This window comes from Rhyacophila brunnea, unplaced genomic scaffold (genome assembly GCF_057557595.1).
Source record: "Rhyacophila brunnea isolate RB1 unplaced genomic scaffold, BYU_Rbru_1.0 scaffold_134, whole genome shotgun sequence".
NCBI classification, from domain to species: Eukaryota; Metazoa; Arthropoda; class Insecta; order Trichoptera; family Rhyacophilidae; genus Rhyacophila; species Rhyacophila brunnea.
In genome coordinates, this window is record NW_028232790.1 from 58,756 (window position 1) to 79,056 (window position 20,301).

Sequence of the window (20,301 nt, forward strand, 5' to 3'; positions counted from 1 at the left end):
AGGACCGCATTACAATAATTTTGCCATGCTCCAATGCAAACTGGACACACAAAATGAAGCTTTTGGTCATAGGGAAAGCTAGGAATCCAAAGCCATTCAAGAATTTCTGCCTCACTGAACAACTGGTTGTGTGAAGTGATTTAATGTTTAATATTTAGTTAATAAACTTAGTTTATAAATTGGTTTAATTACAAAAAAAAAAAAACAACAAGCAAATGTTACAATTTAGTACCTAATTTAATCTGTTGTAAAAAAAATCAGTGTGTACTTATGTACGCGCGTTAGAAGTTATACTTCTTTGGCGTAACAAAACAAAAACAAAACTTGTGATAAACTAGATTCTTTGACTAGCTCTTATCTTGTTAAATTACACACTCAAGAAAAAGGACCACTTATTGGAACGCCATTAAACTATAATATTATACTGTATAATCAAAAGTAAAGGTAGTGCGTTCGGCTGATAACCGAACAATCGGTGGTTGGAATCCAATTGAGTGCGTTTTTTTTCGTGTGAAAAAATAAATAATGTGTTACATGTCACACTCCAAAAATACACTGATCTGATTTCCCAAACGCGCCTAAAGAAGTATAACTTCAATAAAAAAATACAGCCGATTAAACACACATAAAAGTGTATTTAGTGACTATTCGATATTAAATCCCACTCAATCTAACTCATTTCAGAGAAACCTCTTCAAGAATTAATACAATTTATTTTGTATACTATACAGCACGCCCACTTGCCAAAGTACGCCACTGCAGTAGTGTTGTGCAAATGTGTATAAATGGTTTTATAACACCAGTGGGGGCACATAAGGATGGTCAAGGTGTAAATGTGACGCTAAGAAAAAGTAAAAAATATTACCTGTAATCCTGGATTGTTCTCGTATAAGCCCACACTTCCGCTTATAGAATATTCGTCTCTTGCTGGATGTGCCAACCACGCCCTGAAACAGAAATATCCAGAAATTGATGCACTTATTCTTATTGATGCGCCCAAGAAGAGCACGTTAGACAGCAAATAATCATAAACATCCAAAAAGGAAATACAGTGACATAGAATATAGGTGAGGTATCCAAGAACACCTCTAATTTATAACGGTACTTTTTATAATCTTTAATTTTCACCATATTCTATACGATACCACTATTATGATTTACATTCAATTTTATTGTGTATATTGTATTCCTATAATTATTGAATTCACAATGTTTATTATTAAAAAATATATATTTAAGGAATAGATATTTATTCTTTTTAAATACATTATAATTTTAAGTATTTAGACCAGCCTTTCTCAAAGTGGACGATAACGCCCCCTTGTGGGCGCTGAAGGCTTTCAGGGGGGCAGTAGAAGGCTCAAAGAAAATTAAGGGGCGTTAAGGAAATCTAGAGGGGCAACGGCATTTGAACGATTTCTGATTCAAATCGTCGTATTTGTGTGAACGTGGATTTGATGCTGTAGCAACCTAGCTAACTAAAAAGAGAAATTGGCTGCAAGTTACGGAACGCGACTTACGGCTGTTTTTAAGTGAATTCGAGCCTGCTATTAACAAACTTGTCGAAATGCATCAGATTTATCTGTCACATTAGATAAGTTTTAAATTCAAAGCCTTCTTTTAAGGGCGGACGTGCTCAGCGTGGGTCAAAATGGAGCTTTTTTCTATTTTCAAAGCATGATCCTGGACATTCCTTAAACGTTGTAGATAATCTATTTATATAATTTTGAAGCCTTATTATCCTTTATATTTATTTTAAACATTTGATGACTGCATAAAGTATTTTTATTACATAAAATAGTATTCTTTTAAACCTCTCGCTCTGTGTTTTAGAATATAGCCATATTTCAGTACATAAATGTGCAGTGGTGTTAAGATTTTTTTAACGCGCGTTAACATCATTTTACTCCCTACTTCAATTATAGTTTGTAAATTTATGGCTACAGCCGTATGTTGTAGCTTAACCACTGGGGAATGCCAAATAAATGGCGTATTTCAAAAAAACACTACCTTATTCTTAGGTCAATAATTATTATAAAGCAATCATTATTCGTAGGATGTTTATCACACTTGAATGGTCAAAGACATAGCTTACAATTAGTATTTTTAGAATTATCTTCAAATGTGTTAATCTTGCCCATTTTCTGAATAATAAAATGCCTAATTCTTGTCAAATTTGGGATCACAGAGATTATCAATATATTTTTTTTTACTAAATATTTCACTATAATAATGTTGACATAAATTATACTGATTGTATTATAAATGCGTTTAAAAATTAATGAATGTAAAAAATCTTAACACCACTGCACATTTATGTACTGAAATATGACTATATTCTAAAAGATTAGAGCGAGAGGTTTAAAAGGATACTATTTTATGTAATAAAACTACTTTATGCAGTCATCAAATGTTTAAAATAAATATAAAGGATAATAAGGCTTCAAAATTATATAAATAGATTATCTATAACGTTTAAGGAATGTCAAGGATCATGCTTTGAAAATAGAACAAAAGCTGCTTTTTGACTTATACTGAGCATGTCCCCCCCCCCCATAATGTTAATAAAAATACTTCTAAATATGATTAAGTATGAGTTTTATTTCCTCTCATTGAAACATTCTTTGATTTCAGAAATAGGATATGGGTCACACCCTATCCATCCTATCCGTATAATAATGCATGTTTAAAAATTGTATTTGCAATAAGATACGCAACAGATGGTAATGTAAAAAATATGGAAGGCACTAATTTTTTTTAAAATCTCAAAGTTGGCGGTGGTCGAAATAAGTTTGAGAACCTGTGATTTAGATAATGTATTTTAATATAAAAGTTTATTAATCTTCCTTGGACTAGTGTCGATGTAGATATAAAATTGCTCAATACTGACAAAGATTGAAACCAGAAGTGCATTTAACGGTCAATCAAAACTGTCAAATGTGATCTCTAAATGTGCCTAGAATGTAAGGTTCAACCAGTTTGTACTCCCGTAAACAAATACATAAGTGAAACATGTCTTCAGTAAAAAAAAAAAAAAACTCTCACTGTAACAAAGCAACATACAGGACAAAGAGGGACGAAATCAGCTTTGAAAGGCCTTCATCTAGCAGATACAATTAATAAATTGTCTAGCAGAAGATTTTAAAAGAACGAAAATAAAAAACTATGTAACTTTGATGCAAATGGACTCATTCATGAGGAAATATTATTATGTATGTTATATATGTTATTAATTATTAACACTGTTATTTTAAAAAGGGAATAAACACTGTTTTATTTTCTAAGCAGAGAATAGATGTTTCTGGAGTGTGACTCCCAAACAATAACATTGTGAAACAATGCTAGAAATCTCATCAAATAAACCACTCGAATTCACACCATTTCCAGCCTCACTGACCTCAATAATTTTAGTTTCAATCATTGAATAAATCAATACATACCAGTAGCGAAGGGTGGAGGTACGCTGTTAAGATCCGCCATAAATAGTGCACATTAAACTTTGTTGGTTATGCGTATTTGTTTTTATTGAATTAAGGCTTGATTATACAGATGGTGTCGGTTAGTTGTTAAGCCATAATAGTTTTGGTATACTTTGGGCGAAACGATAAAATTTTGTACACTTTTTCATTTATACTTATTTGTTTTCGTTGAATTAAGAATACAAATTACACATAATATTGTTGGTTCATTTTTTTTAAATTCATTAAGCCCTGCCTAATTCATACTATGTAGGTATAATAAATAAAACATATTATTCGATATATAAAATATCCAAAGTTATCTATGATTTGATTGCATAATTTTAAATATTTTATAGATAAACGAGTATTTTTTGACTAATCATATATTTTGAATTATCTATTATGGTATTCACAGACATTAATTGAATTTTAAATACTAACAAACACCATACTCTGTAAATTGTAGTCTTATTTCAATGAAAACAAATACGTATGACTGACAAAGGTTAGTGTGCACCATGTGTGGCGGGTCTTTGATTTGTCTTAAATTTGATGTGTAGGTATTGATTATGATTCGATCATTGATTCGATGATCGGCTATTTTCAAAATGTGTTTGCTGCTGTATTCCACATAACCGACTTGTACCATACTAAAGTACGTACATTGTACATTTATACGATATAGACTGTAAATACTCAAAACATTCATTTAATAATATAAATGTAGCAGAGATGCTTTCTTGCATTGAATATCAAACGGAATGAAATAATGATAAACGGAATGGGGGGGGCCGTTTTAGGATGTGGGGGCCATGGGGCTGCCTATTGTTAATGTAAATGTCGAGAATATGTACGTATTGGTTTTATTTACCATATCAGTTTGTGTAGGTACCTACTTGTTTTGATAATTCGAAACAATACCAATATTATTTCAAATAGCTTTTGGTATTAGTATCCACTTATGGTAATGATTATTAAGTACCGACGTGGTAGATATTTTTTTCGAGTGATTCCTTTTATATATAAGTAAATAAAATTTATGATATAAAGCGTCATACTTACTACCTACACGTCATATAGATATTATAATTATGTGGTCGATTTAAAAATTACCTAATATAGGTATAAATAATGAACAGCAGCTGCTGAACACGAGCTGTTTCCAAAAGGAAATAAATGACTTCATGCTCACACACTTGTGTTACTATAGGCATGGCCCTCACAAGGGGGGGGGGCTGACAGGGCTCTAGCCTAGGGGCCTGGGCTCAGGGGGGCCCGGCGTGGCGGGTCGACCACATAATTGAGATAAACAGACATCTTAAATATGCTCTAATAAAAAAGGTGCTATTTTACTTTGAAGTTATAACCATTTAAAAATATATGGTTGTGCGATGCAATTTTGGTTTAATGTATGTTGATAGTCGACAATTACACTGAATTTTTATTAACCTCGAACACCATTTAGAAAACGCCACTGTAGAACGTCAGATGCATTTAACCTTAGTGATAGGTAGGGGGCTCGCCAAAGACCCTGGCCTGAGGGCCCGCTTCAGTATGTGGGGGCCATGAGTATAGGTCAGTGGTTCTTAACCTTTCGAAGACACGGTGCACTTTTGATCATAAAAAAATGCGGTGCACCAAAACCAAACGGTCAGAAAACAAAGAAAAATAAGCGGACATAGCTTTTATTAAAAATTAAACAGATGGCAAAACAGTAAAAAAATATCAAAGAAAAATTATATCAATATGTATAGGTATAATGGAAAAACTGTAACTTAAATTACCCTTAACAAAATGGAATTTATTTTATGTGAAAATCAATTAGGTAATGACGTGATATAAATACCTGAGCTTGTCGGATTTTGCAGATTTCAGAAATGCGCCTGTGAGGCCAACGGAAGACGCGTGCGATCGATGCGGCAAAATCGAAATTACATTAAATCTTTCGTCGGCTTTCACAATTTCGCAAAGGACTTTTTCGATTTTCACTATTTCGCGAATTTTTCTGCTTTAATCATTTTTTCGCGATGCACTTGCAACAAGCTAGCGGTGCACCGGTTAAGAACCACTGCTATAATAGGTAGATACAGTCCATCACTTATAGGACAACAGCCAATAAGGAATAAGGCAACTCAGGTATTCTTGTCTCACCACAGGTATCTTACAGGTAAAATGGGAGGGGACAGAAACCTGTTTATTATTTATGTATAACAAGATATTTTGTGTTATACAATTTGTATACCTACAAAGGCAATGGTTGTCTGGTGAAAAAAAGGAATAACGATAACCTGGTGCAGATAATCTAAGCCTAAGCGTTTCAAAATTCGGCTTCAATTTATTGTTTTTGTAATGACGGCATCCATGTACAATGTACATACATACTGAGTTCTCTATTCTCTATTGACTACACTAGAGAATAGAGTCCTCAGTCTATTATTCTGCAACATATTCTTGGCTACGCTTCTAAATGGGAGGAGCTTGTTAGTTTATGATGGAAGTGCGGTTAAAAATGGGCGGAGCATGTTAGTTCACATTTTTAACACGTAGCCAAGAAGATGTTGCTGCTGAGTAGTGACTAGTCTATATATTTTAGTACCTACTGATACCAAATATCACAATGCCTAAATCCCCCATAAAATATCCTGCAATCCAGAGAGTTGGGAAGATAATACTATTATTTTAACTGTAAATGTGTCAAGGCTAGACCAAAATGGACAGCGAAACAATCAAAAAGAAAGATACCGTTATTTGTTTCTGAGTGGACTAAGGACCGAAAGTAGGTACTAGTAGCTCTGCGAAAACATCTTCTTGGCTACGTAAGGAAGCGCTGTTGGCGACTAAATGGGAAGAGCTTGTTAGTTTATAATGGAAGTGCGGTTAAAAATGGGGGCAGCATGTTACTTTACAGTTTTAACACGCAGCCAAGAAGATGTTTTCGCACTATAGTAACATACCCTCGAGCCTTGACCATCGCGTCTGAATTTTGCCACCTTTTCGCGCCAAAATGTACGTGAACGTAAAAAAAATGTTCATAATAATTAATTGAATGACCCCTGAATCTGGGGTTTTAATAAGTATAAATAAACCCCCTACATATCACTACCTATACGGACGTATATAATTACTTCATATTATCAAGTAAGTGCCTATCATCTTCAGTTTTCAAAAATCAAAAAGTGTTGGCGTTTCATAAGAAAATATCATTTTTAACAAATACTACGTACGCATACAATCCACGAACCGAATCATTGTTTTATTTTTACTGTACCTACTTGATAATTAATAAATAAAAATAAAGAAAGACAGACACTCCTACTAAAATCAAAGTTTTCTTTTTAAAACTTGTAGCTCTAGGTAGGTAGATAGTTACCAATTACAGATAAATCGATTGATGTTATGAGAAATTAATTTAAAACCTTACCTTTATTCATCGTATATTTTTTCGATGTACTTACTTATTTCACAACGTTTTTATTAGCTCGTATTCTTGTTTGTCCGGTACAAATCTTGCAATCGATTTTTAACTAACTTCCCGACTAGCTAAACATTTGAAACTTTTAGAATATATTAGAACACGATGCCAATGCATTCTTTTAACACTTTTAGCCATTTTTAAGGGGGGACATGCTCGGCGTAGGTCAAAATTGAGTGTTTATTGTATTTTCAAACCATGATCCTGGAGACTCCTTAAACGTTGTAGATAATCTATTTATATAATTTTGAAGCCTTATTATTCTTTATATTTATTTTAAACATTCGATGACTGCATAAAGTATTTTTATTACATAAAATAGTATTCTTTTAAACCTCTCGCTCTAATGTTTTAGAATATAGTCATATTTCGGTACATGAATGTGCGGTGGTGTTAAGATTTTTTACATTTATTAATTTTTAAACGCATTTATAAAACCATTAGTATAATTTACGACGAGATAATTTTAGTAAAATATTTACGATAAAAAATTATATTGATAATCTCTGTGATCCCAAATTTGACAAGAATTAGGCATTTTATTATTCAAAAAAATGAAGATAAGCAACATTTGAAGATAATTCTAAAGATATTAATTGTAAGCTATGTTTGATAAACATCCTACGAATATTGATTGCTTTATAATAATTATTGACCTAAGAATAAGTTAGTGTTTTTTTGAAATACGCCATTTTTTTGGCATTACCCGGTGGTTAAGCTACAACATACGGCTGTAGCCATTAATTGACAAACTATAATTTAAGTAGGGAGTAAAATTATGTTAACGCGCGTGATTGAACATGTACCTAACCAAATTGTTTTATTTTTTTAAACAGTACATGTTCAAACACGCGCGTCAATATCATTTTACTCCCTACTTTAATTATAGTTTGTCAATGTATGGCTACGGCCGTATGTTGTAGCTTAACCACTGGGAAATGACAAAAGAAATGGCGTATTTCAAAAAAACACTACCTTATTCTTAGGTCAATAATTATTATAAAGCAATCATTATTCGTAATGTGTTTATTACACTTGAATGGTCAAAGACATAGATTATAATAAATATCTTTAGAATCATCTTCAAATGTGTTAATCTTGCCGATTTTTTGAATAATAAAATGCCTAATTCTTGTCAAATTTGGGATCACAGAGATTATCAATATAATTTTTTAACGTTAATATTTTACTAAAATTATCTCGTCGTAAATTATACTAATGGTTTTATAAATGCGTTTAAAAATTAATAAATGTAAAAAATCTTAACACCAATTCATGTACCGAAATATGACTATATTCCAAAACATTAGATTAGAGCGAGAGGTTTAAAAGAATACTATTTTATGTAACAAAAATACGTTATGCAGTCATGAAATGTTTAAAATAAATATAAAGGATAATAAGGCTTCAAAATTATATAAATAGATTATCTACAACGTTTAAGGAGTGTCCAGGATGATGGTTTGAAAATACAATAAAAACTCAATTTTGACCTACGCCGAGCATGTGGGCCGTTAAGCAGAATTGAATTCATGTTCAGTTAATTCTGTTTTGTATAGAAAGTTATATCAGAAAAATCCGTAAAAAGTAAAAGACTATTATTGGTTGCTAAGGGGTGGTCCTAGCAACTAAATTATTAATATATACATGCGTTACTACGGAAATCAAAAAGACATTTCAGTATTCTATATTTGTTTGTTTTTTATTTACTTCATATCAAGTACAAGTTTGAGCATATTGAGCATAATAATTCAACAGATAATTTGAAAATCTTGTAAATATATAAAAAGTTCTTTTAATCTTGTAATTATTAAATAATAGATTTAATTAATTTTATTACATAATGCGTTGCGTATCTTGAGCACCCACTCCATATTTTTGTTTTTACCGCGCCCCTCTATCAAAGTTTGTAGGTAATGTACCAATAGAACACGCCTAGCGGCACGCTAATAAATTACATATCGCCCAGCAGTTGCAGCTCGTCATTTTATTTCGTCAGGGACAAAATATCAATTATATTAGTATGTACTTATAATCACCAGTGGCGAAGGGTGGAGGTAGGCTTTTAAGATCCGCCATAAATGGTGCACACCAAACGTTGTCAGTCAAACGTATTTGTTTTCATTGAAATAAGATTACAATTTACAGATGGTGTTGGTTAGTTTTTAAAATTCAATTAAACCCTGAGAAAACCAAGCCATAATAGTCAAAAAATACTCGTATTTCTCAATTAAATCATACATACCTTTGAATATTTTATAGATAGAATAATATTTTTTATCTATTATAGTTTGGTTTAGGCAGGGCTTAAAATTAAAAAAAAAATAACTTGGAAAACAAATAAGTACAAAATGAAAAAGTGTGCCCAATTTTGTCGTTACGCCAGAAATATACCAAAACTATTATGGTTTGGTCTGCGGCAGGGTTTACTTGATTTTTAAAAACTAACCAATACCATCTGTAAATTGTAGTCTTAGCTCAATAAAAACAAATACGGATGCGGGATGACTAAAAAAGTATAATGTGCACTATTTATGGTGAATCTTAACAGCCCACCTCCACTCTTCGCTACTGATAATCACTATAATCAGAATCACAGAACAGATTGTTCCCTGAGTATTATTAATTATTAATATACGATGGAGTAGGGAAAAAAATTGACAATACAATACAATAGTCATATTGTGTAGGTACAATGCATGGCCCCCACAAGGGGGGGGGGGGCTGACAGGGCTCTAGCCTGGGTGCCCGGGCTCAGGAAGGGTCCGGCGTGGCGAACCGACCAGATAAGTGAGATAAACACAGATCACAAATTTGCTTTAATAGTAAAAAAATTCGCCTACGGCGCTATTTTACTTGATAATATAAATAATTAAAACTATTTGGTTGTATGATGCAAATTTTTACTATGTGCCGATACTCGACAGCTCCATAATTCAAATGGATGTACTCGTACATATTAAAAATATAAAAAAACTAAAAATACACCATATGGATAACGATACTGCAGCGTCACACTGACTTTACCCTTAGCGATAGGTAAGGGTCCCTGCCAAACATCCTAGCCTGGGGGCCCGTTTCATGATGTGGGGGCCATGGTACAATGACAATACCTACTCTTCTGCAATATCTTGGCTACGCTTTTAAGCGCTGTTGTCTACTAAATGGGAGGAGCTTGTTAGTTTATAATGGAAGTGCGGTTAAAAATGGGCGGAGCATGTTAATTCATAGTTTTAACACGTAGCCAAGATGTTGCTGATGAGTACATACTTTATTAGTCTACATTACGCAGGTAAGTAGGAAAGTATTTATAGACCTCCCAAACTATTGACAATCAAAAATGAAAATGAACGTGATATAAATCCAATATTTAGGTACGGATTTTGAAAGACCATTCATTGCTTGCATTCCTTACACACATAGATACATGAATGGAGATATCCAGATTTCTATTTGATTGCTAATTTTATCAAGTATAACTACCCCACGATGGCCGAGCTTCTAACAATGCTTCTAATGACACGGGTCCCGGGTTCTAATCTCAGTTTTGGCAACATTCACATGTTGGTTTCCAATGTGTGTTTGGACCCAGATTGTGAACCTCGAAAAGTGTCCAACATCCATTTCTCGTAATACTCAGTGGAGTCCCGTCCATTTATGATCATCTATGTATTGAACATGATTTAAAAAAAAATAGATTTTAAATGTACCAACCTACGGTGCATAATCTGTATTATGCATTTTTTTAATATTGTTTCTTCACAACAGGCCGTGAAGCCCAATTAGTGGCATGGTCCATATAACTGCATACATCGGTCTCGTCTTGGCGACTGGTCTCAAGACGAGAGTCGCCCGGTGTGACCCGGATCTTACGCACAGCTCCACGAGAGCCGCCAAATTTACATACTAACTTACAAGGCACATCACATACACAATATGTAGCTTGGTCTGGACATGGTATTACAATGTTGAATAATACAATATAGGTGCTTTAGTTTCTACTAAAAATGGTGAGAAATTTGTGTGTGTGTGTTTTTTTTTAAATAAAAATGACTTACCGAGCACCCAAAAGTTTCCTTTCCTTTCAGCACCGCCTTCTCTTGGCTGCTTCACAAAGCATTCGTTCAAAGACAGATTATGCCTAATGGAGTTCTGCCAACCCTTTGTATTATTTTGAAAGTATGGAAACTTTGATGTGATGAATGCATAGATCTCACTGAGTGTCGCCTTCTTGGTCGACTGGTTCTGAATAGCCATAGCTATCAAGGCGACGTAGGAATAGGGGGGTTTATTAGTCGCGCCGGTCTCCAGGCTCGCGAGGAGAGGATCTGATGGACTGGCGATCTTTTCGACGCAGAAGGACGACGGTGGCTGGTCTGTCGCCTAAGGGATGTTGGAGTTGGACGACGCGCTGAAAAAATAGTAGGCAATGCATTAGGTACAGTAGAGCGGCAGGTCGGAACTATCGACTGGAACCAGGTGAAATAATTTAGGTAAATGGAATAATACTTAATACTAGAACAACCTCATGATTAAGTGAGGGCCGTGACCAGGATGATTTGGCTATCGAACAGCCTTCTAAATGATCCAAATAATTATTATGTCATGCATATCCGATAAACACTTGTGATTACGACAGCTCGCGATAGCCCTAAGTGAACACCTTTAGTTATACATGCAGACCGAGTGTTTATAGAATATAGACTCAAACGCCGGAGTGTTTGGGTATAGGAAATGTTCCCGGAAATTGCGGTATTCCGCAGTTGAATCTTCGAGTAGCCATGCGTAGTAGGTGGGGTAAATGTAGACGTGAGTAGCACTTGCTGCTTGCCCTCTTACCGCCTTAAAATTATATGATTTTTTTTCCAAATTGGAACCTTCCACAATCATTTTTCTGTGTTGAATAATTGAACTTTGTTTTAAACGAATCGCCCATTCATGAATCCGTTTGAAGAAACATTAGGTTTCTTCGGTATGTAGGCAAATCTGAATAAAGATATTTTTATAAGCATAGTAATTAACTATTTGGGTAGGTATGTCAGACTCATAAAGGCTTAAAGTCAAGCGAGAAACAGGGGTTCGCACGCAGTCAGTGGGGTGAGAATGCGCTTTGGTGACCTAGTAATTAATAGTAATTAATTAGTATATTATGTAGGTACTTACCTGTTTGAACTCTCCCTATCGCGATTCTCAATTTTTGGCGCTGTCTGTATGATGGAGGTAATAGGATGTCCAAAATAGTTGGATCGGTCTTCGCCCATTTTGGGTAGCCGATTAGAGTCGTTGTTGTATGCTGATGACATCGAAGGCACTGGTGTATTATAGCCTCGCGAATCTGCTCAAAACACACAGAGAACTTAGAATTACCTACATATCTATAGCATCAACGAACATTTTTGTCAAATAAACTAGGTATATTATAGCTTACCAAAGTTACGCATAAAACTAATTAGTATAAAAAAAAACTGTTTGCAATGCCTTGCTTACACAATGATACATGGAGACAGATTCAGCGCTCGAAATGGAAAAGTTTACGAATCGGAGGGCTCGACAAATTTTCTGAAGATATTTACATTGTCATTAAATCGTATGTGTATTTTATAAAAATAAGTGTGTCAGATTTTCTATTCTATGGCCTATCTACGAGTAGCTCAGACGGTCAACATATTTTTTCCACGAGACGGAGCGATAATTTTACAAATTTCACGAGCCGGAACGGCGCTCCGGTGCGTTCCGTTCCATTTCGAGCCCTGGACAGGTTATGCGTTGCACATGGGCGGCATATTATAAACTTATAAATGGTGGCTCATAAAGGAACGAATACAAATATTAAAACTTTTGAGAGCATTCCTGTGGCAGTGGCAGTTTTCCATAAACCAACTGATCCGGTTGCTACATTAAAGGTATCGACATCTTATTTAAAAAAATATTGAATTATAAAAGATCCTGATAATCTATTGTTGTTGTATTGTACCTAAAACAGTACCTAATGGCAGTTTATGCCACCGGGAAATTTTTCACAAGGGTGCCTGCAAACTTATCAGTGCCACAGACCTGCACGTACATAAAACTACTACTGTTTAAGAGTAGATTTAGTGGAAATACTCTAATTCTAATTCTTAGTAGATTGTGTAGAGCAGGGATGGCGAACCTATGACACGCGTGCCACAAGTGGCGAGCGACATGATTTTGAATGGCAGGCGAATGTTTTATTTTGAAGAAAAAAATGACCTATTAAAAAATACAAGAGTTTTACAAAAATAATGACACTAATATTAGATACAAAATAATGACGACAAACCCATGCATATTTTCTTCGGTTTTTTATATTATTTTTAGGTATAATATTTACCGATCGGTGAGCAAACGGAAACGACGAAATGCATAAATGACAGATCGCATTAGCTATATAAAAAAAACAGCCAAATACTAAAATAAGCATTATTCTTGTAAAATTAATGTAAATATAAATAATTTTATAGGTCGGTCCTGAAGCTTTATGCGTCACACATAACATTATCGCACTGACCTCCTCGGGCGGCGGAAGAAGCCGCGCCGTGAACCTCTGATTTCGATCAATTTACAATGCTTGAGACTAATCAGGCAATTTAAAATAAAAATATTCAATCATCAAACCTGATAAAATTTATCGGCAGTTATTCAAATACAAACAGCTGATTGTTATTTTGCCTCAAAAATAATCGCTAAAAATGTAAGAAGAGTATATGAAGGAAGCGTGGTTAAAATGCTTCCATTCTTTTGAACATATAAAAATTATTCAAAGAATAAAAGATATACCTACAAAGGCTAGAAACACGACGAAAGATAGAAAGAATCTCAACAACTCGATTGTAATTTTTAAACTTTTTTTTAATAGAATTCTAAAAAAAATATTTTTTCCACATAAAAAACTGCTCGGCATGTCAAAGATTCGAAAAATAATATTTGGGAAATTTTGGCATACGTACGTAAAAAGATTCGCCAACCCTGGTGTAGAGTAATTTTTAAATTTTGTTTGTTTATAGTCCTGAAAGCCGAAAACAATAATAAAACAAGTATTGTACGACAACATCTTCTTGGCTACGTGAAGGAAGGCGCTGTTGTCAGCTAAATGGGAGGAGCTTGTTAGTTTATAATGGAAGTGAGGTTAAAATGGGAGGAGCATGTTAGTTCACAGTTTTAACCCGTAGCCAAGAAGATGTTGCCATAGAGTAGTACCTACATAAGTGGACGGTTTTACGCATCGGTTTATAATGTTGTGGGTCCCAAGTTCGAATCCTGAGTCTGACAAATACACACATTGTTTTTCAATTCAGATTATGGACCTACTAAGTTGAGCAAGTGTCTAAAATTCATTTTCTGTAAAAACAAAAATCTGTTATGCAAAACGGTCACCCTGTGGAGGCCCATATGATCGTATTATGATCGGACGTGATCTAATAAAATGCCAAAGCATTAACAAACAACCTGATTAAAGGCGACACAAAGCCTAGGCACGTCACTGACTCGTGTGTTTGAGTTAAGAATATGACACAAGAGAGACAAGCGAGCGACAGATTTTCTTGGAGACGTCGCGTGGTCTCCAGCGGAAATGGTTAAAAAAGAAGAAGATGGGAGAGAGGCGCACATAGAAGCAAAATTAAAAATTGCAATAGCTACATAACAACATGCAACACGTAGACTTCTATTGTATTTAACCGTTTGAGTTAGGTAGGTTACCTACATACCTATATAAAAATATATATTTTTATATAATTCGCATACAATTTGATAAATTAATAATATTTTCAATAAGTTATCGAGCGCTCCGGTTTATAAAATGTTATATTATGATCGCTGGCCATTTGAAAAACACACACAATTAATTTTATTTTTTAGCTCGTATTCTTCTTTGTCCGGCACAGATTTTTTATTGTGCAGTACAATTTTTTTCTTGTTTGTCCAAGACTTTTAATTAACTTCCCAACTAGCTAGACATTTGAAACTTTTAGAATATATCAGAACACGACGACAATGCATTCTTTTAATACTTTTGGCCATCTTTAAGTAGAATTGGATTCATTTTCAGTTCATTCTGTTTTGCATGTTTCGGAAAAAAATTCGTTAAAAGTGATATTTACTACTCACTATTATTGGTTGCTAAGTGGGTCCTAGCAACTAAATTATTAATATATACGTGCTTTACTATGGAAATCAATATGAAATGTCAAAATGACATTTCTGTGTTCTATAATATTTATTCAGTATTTCTATCAAGTACAATAAAAATTTTAACATATAATAGTTTATATGATTTAACAGAAATTTTAAAAACGTAGTATATAAAAAGTCCTTTTTATCTTGTAATTATTTAAACAATGCTTTCGGGAAATTATTTTGTAATTAACGTGTAATTTGCATTTGAAAATCGATTATCAAAAACACAAATTTGGGCGTTCCGTATATGCAGTACTCAACGGTCGAATCGAGGCTCGAACAACTCACATCCCCGCACCATGGGTTTGGACGCGTGATGTGGTTCGCCCCAAAGGCTACTGCGATAATAATAAACTTAATACATTTTCATAATATAAGCAGGGGCTAGCTACAGTCCGTATGGGCGAGGTTGAAATACGGTCGCCAAAAACTACATCGATGTAGACGCGAAAATTGCCTTCCATATCGTGTCCGGAAACTTGTACGTCTACAGTTCGCCATAACACACTTAACCGTGAAATGTTGTATCGGAAATATGTATATGACCGTATATTAAAGACCGTCCAACCTCTTTGGGTCGTATAGTACTGACATACAATTCATGTCTAAATAAAACACGGTTCTTGTCGGTTTTGTCATAAGTAGAGTAGAGAGAGAAAATACACTTAATAAATTCCATTGTTCTGGTAGGTTTTCAAATTCGTAGCAATCAATAAACAAAAATACTTTTTAAATGACACTTTCTGACGATAGATTCGTCATATTTTTATAAACAAAGTTTGTATGAAAGTGACAGAAGATAAGATAGGAATACATAGGTAATCTGGTAATCATTCGGTTTTCTTTTTAAAAATCTTGTTTAAAATGAGCGGATATCAGAATAATGCGTTTTGAATTTGGAATGGTTAACTACATATGCCTACTTACAGAGCTACAAACTTATCTGAAGAATGGGATGGGGGAGCCACTGTCGAAAACTACCCAATCAAAACTCGAAACTGGACAAAATCTGACATTCGAATGAAATTTTCAAAATTGTGTCCTATGGTAGTTTGTAGTTCGATTTTTGACCATTCTACAGATAAGTTTGTAGGTCTGTAAACATGATATGTATTATACCTGAGAATAGAGTGTGGCTACGCTTTGCGCAAAAATCGATATTGTTAAAAAAAATACATTTGTGATTTCCCCATATTTTTTAGATTTTGATAGGTACATATTTTATTGATTAAGATGAGATATTCTAAGCTTGCCGGCAACACCGATTTAAGTCCCGTTTATTTGAGGCTTTCTAGCGATTAGGAATACATAAATTAAGTACCTACCTACTTATATAATTTGATTTATTATGGCGTATTGAAAATCTGTGCTATTAAAAATCTATAAACATAATAGAGATAGGACAACTTCAATATTAAATTTATATTTTTCCTGAAAGGTCATAGTTATATTTATCGTTCTGTTTTGTCATGTTCTGTTTTGTCGTGGAACCGTTAAGATCCGCCATAAATAGTGCACATTAAATTTCGTCAGTAATACGTATTTGTTTTCATTGAAATAATACTACAATTTACAGATGATGCTGGTTAGTTTTCAATATTCAATTAAACCCTGCGAAATCCAAGCCATAATAGATAATAGTCAAAAATACTTGTCTGAATACAATACTGAAACTGATAGAATAATATTTTTATCTATTTTAGTTTGGTTTAGGCAGGGTTTAACGAATTTAAAAAAAATAACTAACAATATTATGTGTAGTATTATGTATTCTTAATCCAACGAAAACAAATAATTATGAATGAAAACGTGTGCACAATTTTGTCGTATCGCCCAAGATATACCTACCAAAACTATTACAGTACCTATGGTTTAGGTACGGTTTAATTGATTTTTAAAAACTAAACAACATCATCTATAAATTGTAGTCTTAGTTCAATAAAAACAAATATGTATGACTGACAAAGTTTAATGTGCACTATTTATGGCAGATCTTAACAGCCTACATCCACCCTTCGCCACTGGTAGGTACCTACCGGCACCGCAACACCGATCTTGCCTGACACCAATAAAATTATTGGCGAACTTACAGCGCCGTGTGAATTGGCTCTGAATTCAGCAGGGCTATTCTAACGATAAAAAGGAGATAAATCTTGTCACGTGACATCGTGCCACATGGCTGACATCTCTTATCATCTCTACCACCTACCGTTTAACGTTTTACCAACGTATTGCTTTTGGAAACTTTGATAATATTGTGTGTCAACCCTATTTTTTGCTAAGGAGAGAACAAGACAAGTGGGTTGATACAACGACGTATCTCAAAATGTATAACAATATTGCAGTTTGAACCCTTTTATTAACAAGTGAACCGACCTGTTGGTACATGCCAAGTCTGTGTGACAAGCGGTTGTAATGATAATATAACCTATCTGCTGCAAAATCTACTAAAAGTAAATTTTCGGCCACTTTTTTGATGAAAATATTTTTTTTTTCTGTACATTATTTTGGGTACAGTTCGTTTACGAGGAATACAGCAGAAAACACATTTTGAAAATACCCGATATACTGGATTATTTGTTAGATTAACCTAACCAAACCTTACCCAACCTAACCTAAACTAACCCAAACTAACAAATAATCCAGTATATCGGGTATTTACGAAATGTATTTTCCGCTGTATTCCTCATAACCAAACTGTACCGTATTTAGCTGAGTTGAAACACTTTGTTTCAACTCAGCTCGGTTGTGAATATTAGGTACATACAATATTATGCGAGATGATCATTAAACATGTAGGTATTCTGGTATCAGATTCTTGTGGTAGTGCAGACTACTCATTTGGGTGTTGGTATACTATGACTAGACCAGAAATAAATAATTTGAACTAGAAATAAATTTTGATTAAATTGTTCATTTTTTTTAGAATTTATTGATCGCATAGAATTGTTTTGACTGTTATGTTAATTGATTTATGTGCTGCGTTAATGGATGTCAAAGAAGTGCAGAAAATTAAATAAAACCATTTTTTCGACTAAAAAGCCTAATTATGATGTAAATATATATTATATACTTAACATTTAATACGTCAACCCACCTTTCTTGCTGTTTCAACTCACCTCCGTACTAAGTGGGCTGAAACAGTTGGAACCATGTTGGAACGCTTCACTCGAAATGGGTTTTTCACTAATAAGTAATTAATTGCAACTGTACTGCTTTGATGGATGAAATAAATATTATGCTATCCAAAAAGTACATTTTCATAGCCTTAGTAGTGAAACTGAGCAAGTTATGACCAGAAATGTAAAAAAATGTGTCAAACCATCTCGGTATCCTCTACTTTATTTATAACCTACCTACATAATATATTTTAATAACTATGTTTACAGTTGTACACATACCCTTTGCTTCAAACATAATGTTTATGCACGTGGATTTCTGTGGGTGAAATAAATTACTTATATTTATGATCGCGGGGTGCTTAGGTATGTGAATAAGTAAAAAAACGACCTCTCAAAATAATGTATTAAATTTTTCGTTCCATGTTTCTTTCAAAGCGTTGATAATTATTATTTTCTAGTCCGCAGATACAATGCAACCAAAGAAAGACGTTAAATAAACACCAAATATTTTTAACGAGCTTATTCATTCCTATACGGCAAAAAAAAACATTCGGAGAAATAATACGCGTAGTTTCAATAATTTAGTGTGACGGAAAGTAAAGTTAAGCTTAGGCCGGGTTAAAATTTTATGTACCGGCGAATGCAGGCATTATTTTTATTTAAGTGACGTACCTACCTATGTAAAATGCCGCACCTAGGCAGCGCCAAAAAGCCGTCCCATTTTGTATACTTACAGTATTTTTATCACCCTTTTATGACTCCAGTATCTAAAAAATGTGATGTATTGATACATTGCTAACAAAATATACACCAATGTAGCATACAAAATTAAATCTAGATATTAAAAGCGAATAAAAATATAATTAGATTAGACACTTATCCAAATCATCAATGTCTGATGTCGTATTTGGTTGATATTTCTGACACATTTGGTTTGTGCCATTTAGCAATACACAGATTGGTTATTTCTACACCATTTTTACAAAGCTTTTATTGTAGGTAGGTAGGTACAACATGTAAACAAAATATTTTTAGCTATTTTTATCCAAATGTCGATTTGCCGCCCTTCGAGTAACTACCGCCGCCAAGCGACGCTCGATCTGCCTACCACCACGGGACGTCCCTAGACAAAATGCCACCCTATTTTTTATACAATATTTTTTATCATCCGTGCTCATGTCGTTTATGGTCACAAATGACATCGAAGGGCAACGGAAGTAAACTAGACATCGCAAACCCGACAAAAAAAATACAGTCGTGTTAAACCTTTTATGTTAATCAATACGCTTTGTTTCCAACCAGTGAGCTGATTTTTTATAAGGAAAGATATCTTCGTTATTAAGTAGGTACTCAGCTTACGTAGCTATTTCTATATATACCAAATGATTCTCCTCGGCCGCCCTTCGAGTAACTGCCGCCCCCAAGCGACGCTCAATCTGCCTACCCACATGGGACATCACTTCGCTTGACTGCATGATAATTATAATAATAATAATAATAATGTAGAATGTTTCGTAATATTTATGTACTTATTTGATTTCCGAGAATTGCTACACTCCGGTAACACGAGTAAAACTCAAAGTACAGACTGCATAGCAACAGCTCGTTGAAAATATACAGGAATGATCCGGATAACAGAAAGGGTGAAGAGGTAAATTTATTTAACTTTTATTCTGTCACATGTTACAATGAAATTGCCAGATAATATTATGCATAATATAATAGCGATGCATCATAATAATGAGTATTTAGTGAATTTCATCCATCATGAATAATTAATATTCATTCGAATGATTTCAAAGAGTAGGTATTAGATATTTCTTTGGGTTTGAAAGCTCAACTGTTATTTTAACGATTTGAGTCGGATGAATCTTGTCATAAATGATAGGTATTAATAATATTTGTACGACCTCTTTTTCGCCACTCGAGTAGGTACCTACACCCGTTCAATTAAAAATCCTATTTTATAATATGAATAATTTTAGCATTTATTATTGAACATTAGGATAACCATTTAGTAAAATAAAATCATCGAGGTTATTGTAAGAAC